Below are 6,030 nucleotides of genomic sequence, written 5' to 3'. Positions count from 1 at the left end.
TAAATAGAAAGCATAAGAAATAGAAGTACACAATATAAAAAAAAAAAATAAGTAAATATATAATATAAGTAAATACCCAATTTAAAAAATGGAAAATTTCATTAAGATTTAAAAATATATCTTAAAATTTAAAATATAGATATTAAGTAAATAGAAAGTATAACAAATGGAAATATACAATTTAAAAAAAAATGGAAAACGTACATTAAGATTTAAACATCTATCTTAAAATGTAAAATAGAAATATTAAGTAAATAAAAAGTACAAGAAATGGAAATACATATACAGGAAAATAAATAATAAGTAAATAATGTAAATATATAATATATGAATTATATATATAATAATAAGTAAATACACAATTTTTTTAAAAAAAATGGAAAAACTTCATTAAGCATTAAACATCTATCTAAAAATGTAAAATATATAATATAAGTAAATACACAATTTTAAAAAATGGAAAAAGTACATTAAGATTTAAATATCTATTTTAAAATATAAAATATAGATATTACGTAAATTAAAATATAAGAAATGGAAATAAACATTTACAAAAATGGAAAAAGTACATTAAGATTTAAACATCTATCTTAAACTGTACATCTATCTTAAAATGGTAGTAAATTATATAAAAATGAAAATACCACATAAGACAAAAAAATGTATAGTTTTACATCAAGAAAGTCCCTATAAAACTCATTATTCCATCAATATCAACCTCACTCTATCAAGGAAAACTTTAAAGCACTCGAGCAAAAAAATGGTTCCACCATCAACTTTTGCCGTCCCAAAAACCTTTAATGACCTTGAATGAGATTTTTTATGACAACAAATTTTTTGTTAGGTGGATTCATTGTTGGGAAACCCGCAACTTCCAAAAGCCAAACTTATTCATGGGAATTGAATTACTTTTCATAGACTCAAAGTTATTCTTACAATTGTTAATATTCATACTAACTCTTTCATGATCAAACCATTACAGTTAATAATCATTCAAGCGTTTATCCTGAAACACTTCATTCCTCGCCGAATCAAGTATTGGTTCATGTTGGTTTAATATTGTTTTTGGTTTATTAACCGGTTTAGGATAGTCCTATTGTAAATATAATTTAAGTTGGTTTTGCATATATTATGCTTAAAATTAAATAATAGTAATATTATGCTTAAAATATAATTTTAGAGAGTTTTCAAATATAGTTTAGAGAACATTATAGGTGATGAATTTAATTTATTAAATTCGTTTATTACTTAAAACTAAGTTTTTTTAAAAACATACTGAGTTATAAATATCAATGATGGATTGGTGAGTATAACATGAAGACAAAAATATAAATATTTTATTTTCAAGATAAGAAATTCAGTTACTCAATATATAATATCTTAAATTATTTTTTAAAAAATATACATAATTTATATATATAGATTAATCTTCCAAACTTAAACTATTATATTATATATGAATAATGTTTTTAAATAAAAACAATTTATGATTAAAAAAATAAATAAAAACAACAAATGGTTAAACATCAATATCATCTAGGTTAAGTATACGAACAACACAAATTCAAACATCACAAAAAATATTTACATAAACATTATAATACAATAATTTAATCAAAAAATACAATAAAAAAAATAATATTCAAAAGAATAGTTATATACTTAAATTTGAAAATCAAAGATATTTTTGCTAAAATTGTAATTACCTCGCCAAGAAGATCGACCATCTTTTTTACGGATTGATCGATTGTTGAGCATGTGGTCGATCCGAAAATACTCTGCAGTTTAATTAAATATCTAAAACATTTATTCCAACACTCAACAGATAGTTTTGCTAAATATGATAACTAGATAGCCAATAAAATTACAAAAAATATTTAAATAGTAAAAAATATGTTAATTTAACGTGTTAAAATTTAAAAATAAATTTTAATTATGACATACATCTTAACATTTATATAAATATATATCATAACCTAAATATAAATAATTTAACAACTTAAATTAGAAAAATATAAAAATCTCGGGCGTAGCCCGGGTTAATCCCTAGTAACAATACTAAAAGCACAATATGGTGAGCAGGGAGTGTGCCACCTCATCAAAAATAATCAGCCAATAAGAACATTTCATTTCGGGTCTGGGCTTCAGTTTTGTTTCGAATGGGCTTTGATATGTTTTCGGCTCTGGGCTTCTGAGTTGGTTTAGAATCTGCTTCGTTTGGTTTTGTTACGGCTTACTCTCCTCTCTTCCCCATTTCACTTCGTTTTCTCCCTTCAAACTGTAGCGTCTGAGCTTTGATCATCCCCTTCTTCACAATCAATTATCCACAATCAATTTCTTCTTCATGGTTTCGTTACATCTCCCTCCTTTCCTCCTTCTTTATATACTTTGTTTTCCCCTCATGTTCAAATCAAAACTCTAGAACCGCTCGACCTACCTTTCGTTGGAAAGGTAGGTCTTCGGCATGTCCCTTGCTTGCGAACTTCTTTAGTAGGGCGGGTAGCTTTGGAGATCCCATTCCTCACGTTTACCGTTGTCCCCAGACTTCACTCTTTCAAAACCAAATGGAAAGTCTGTTCTCTCCTCCGACTACGACGACAAAGTCGTCTTCTTCAGAGATCTCTCGCTGGGTCACCACGAGCTCAGTTGCGATTTCGGCTCATCCATTCCTGGGAGGCTTGGAACCTGCTAAAGAAGACGCTTATTGGCATGGAGATGCTACTCATCGACGAACAGGTACAGTGGTTGAATCCCTGTTGATTAATAGATCCCGCTTGATTAGTCGCTAAGTAGAACCATATATAGACTACTAATTGTTTTTATCGTTTTCGAAAGAAGTTAATTTTAATTGTTCTTCACTTACTTATCGAGGTTTACTTATGTCATTTTTGCAGGGATCTTTTATTCAAGGATTTATATCCCCAGGGCGTTTTGAAAAATATCTGTCTGATATGAAGCCAAGATCTGTTTACAAACTCAGAAACTTCTATGGATCCAGAAACAAAACGGTGTTTCGTGTTGCTGGGTAAGCTCTGTGATTCCCAATGTTATTTCTTAGTTGCGTTGCTTGATGATTACATGTAGGATTTAGCCTTTCTTGCTGCTTAGATACATCGATCTCGATTTAGCTTATCAATGTTTTGGATTTGTCATAATATTCTCTGAACTCTGCCTCGAATTTATTGATCATTATAGCGTAACGTAGTATAAATTGGATCTGTTGAGTACTTTAAAGGCCCAACTTCATTGGTACTATACCAAGGTTTTCAAGGTTTCCAAAGGCTCAACTTCTTTGATTTGTACAAACATAAAGTGTGGGATTGTTAACGAGGCTGGTGTTGCACAGTAAGAACTCTCACCTGGTTTTAAATTATGTTATCATTGCTATTAGGTTCTGATTTTTTCATAACAAGTACCTTTCAAAGATATCAGTTTACGATAACAGTGACCAAGCTGTTTTTGTACTACTTGGTGATGCTGGTCGTGAGTTGACTGGGAGGCCCGCATCAGAATTGGTTAGAAGCTATTTTGAGGTAGCTTTCCATCAAACCATGCTCTGAAACGTATTGGCATTACGGTGTTTTCTCTTCATCACACAATGCTCTGAAATGTATTGGCTTGACACTGTTTTGCTTGAATGTCAGGCAAATGGAAACGCAGGAGTTGACCAAGAGGCGCCTATCCCGGAAGCTCTAACCAGCACCATCGGGCAGAGGCGTAAGTTTTGTGTCAAAGTTACAGAGCATAACTTCTCAGGCAAGACTCGATCTCTTACCGTGACCAAGATCCTCGATCTAGACACTCCACCAGCCACAGTGTCTTCTGAAGGAAACCAGACAACTGCACCATCGGATGTATCCTCCGAAAACCGTGTGGTTTCTGCAGAGGCGGGTAAGAGAACTTGTGACAGTAGTGAGGTAGAGAAAGCTAAACGTCCTAAGTGTGGGCACTAGAGTTCTCATGTGTCCTCTCAGAGCTTGCAATTTCCTTCAGTTTAAATGTTTTTTCCAATTTTATTATTGCCTAATCGTTTTCATTCAGTTTGGATTTTCAGAGTTTGTTCACTTGCAAACATTTTCAGTTTGAATATTGAGAGATTTTTGTCTTTACTTATGGTTTTCTTCAGTTTGAATTCACATAATTTTTTGTGAATCATTTGTTATCACTTCTACTCTGCTTCTTCGGGTTTGCTCTGTTGAGTTAATTATTTATAGTGTGTTTCGATATTGTGGGTTAACATGCCATTTTTAACTTATTTGCATGTCATCGTCAATGCATGAGTTATCCCTCACGTGAGTCCAACATTACGGTAATATAAGATAAATCCAAGAGTAATTACATAATCAAACTACATATTCAAAAACCCATAAATACATTCCTACCGCATTTAACGTAATTAAATGCTATTTCCTTTGCTAACTTGACAAAATATTTCAATATCTATGCATTAATACTAATATCTTTCCTAAACCTTGAGGCAAGGTTAACAATCATAAATTTTTCCAAAGACTGACGAGAAATATTTTAATACATTAGAACATGTCCATTCAAGGAAAGCGCAAATCACACACAAAGCAGTTAAATTCGAATTTCTACTCCCGTTTTGTTAATTGATTCAAAACCGCTCGGCAAGACCTTTCTTCACCCGGTTCGTGCTTGGCTCCTTATACTACTTTACGAATCTAGCCAAAAGACTGGATAAGTGTAAGCCTCCCAGCTCTCTAACTGACAATATGTTAACCAAACGCTCGTAGCTTGGTGGTAAAGGAGGTATAGCTGTACTGCCCGCCACCCGGGTTCGAGTCTTGGCCACAACGGATTTAACATCCCTTCCGTTGGGGCGCTGGACCCCTTTCGGAGGGATAGTTGGGAATGTGGCTGCCCAGATACCAGAGTTATCAAAAAAAAAAAAAAAAAAAAAAAAAACGGACAATATGTTTGCTTCTCAGGACCAAGATATAAAAGAATGGAGAACCCACCTCCACCACCCCCTTTTGAAACTGCAGGTACACAAATACTTGATTCTGCAGAGAGTAATGTCTTTTACAAATAGATTTCATATAGTTCATATATTTTTGATAATCCTTCTTATTTCCGCCAACCCAACACTTATAAAACAAACGAGATATTTTTGATAATCCTTCTTATTTCCACCCACCCAACACTTATAAAATGGAATTCTATAGCGAGTGCTTTTGAAGCTTTTTTATAAATGGTTCCAAAAGTTATCATAAAAGTGATGTACAAATTTCTATTGATTTTAATTTTATATTTTCTTTATTATTAGTGATTCTAAAACTCAGAAGAAAAAAATTAAAATTGTAAATAAAAATTCATAAAATAATTTCACAAAGTATTTTCGAATTACAAAAATTCTATTTGAAAATAAAAATTTGGATAAATAAAAAATTCACAAAAAATAAAATAAAAAAACTTCGAATTAAAAAACATATAATCTAAAACTATTTAAAAAAATTCTTCTTTTTCTCAAATTTTTATTTTTTAATTTTTAATTTTTATTTTTTGTTAACTTTTTGAAAATAATTCTTTTTAACATTTTTTCATTTCACCTATTAAATAAATTTTTTTGGTAATTTTCCTTTTTGTAGTTTATATTTTTGACCAAAACTTGAAAAAGGTCTATTAATGAAAATTGTCCAAAAAATGTATTTAATCTAATATAATATTCTACTTTAACATTTTCTTAGCAAATAACCCGGGCGTAGCCCGGGAACTGCCCTAGTTAATCCAAACCTTAGGGTTTAGAGTTAAGGGGTGGGGTTTTGGAATTAGGGTTTAAAATTTTATAAAAAAAAATATTAAAATAAAAAATAAAAATTTTAAAAACAGTTTTAAAAAGTATTTTTAAATTATAAAAAGAAAATTTGAAAAAAAAAATAAAAAAAAAAAAAAATTTCGAAAAAAAAAATTGTAAAAATTTCGAATCTGAAAACATATAATCTGAAACTATATAAAAAAAAAAATCTTTTTTTCATTTTTTTTATTTTTATTTTATTTATTTTTATTTAT

At 30.2% G+C, this 6,030-nt stretch overlaps 1 long non-coding RNA gene across 1 annotated transcript; it reads left to right on the top strand.

The window, feature by feature from the left end:
* Window positions 1-1,886: 1,886 nt before the first annotated feature.
* On the top strand, window positions 1,887-4,926 carry LOC108871276. Its single transcript, XR_004456198.1, has 2 exons — window positions 1,887-2,736; window positions 2,895-4,926. It is a non-coding gene; the product is annotated as an uncharacterized LOC108871276 (long non-coding RNA).
* The last annotated feature ends 1,104 nt before the right edge of the window (window positions 4,927-6,030 follow it).

The sequence above is a fragment of the Brassica rapa genome, chromosome A03 (assembly GCF_000309985.2).
Source record: "Brassica rapa cultivar Chiifu-401-42 chromosome A03, CAAS_Brap_v3.01, whole genome shotgun sequence".
In the NCBI taxonomy this organism is placed as follows: domain Eukaryota; kingdom Viridiplantae; phylum Streptophyta; class Magnoliopsida; order Brassicales; family Brassicaceae; genus Brassica; species Brassica rapa.
Note: the sequence above shows the minus strand (reverse complement) of the source record. Positions and strands in the feature narration are given on the sequence as shown.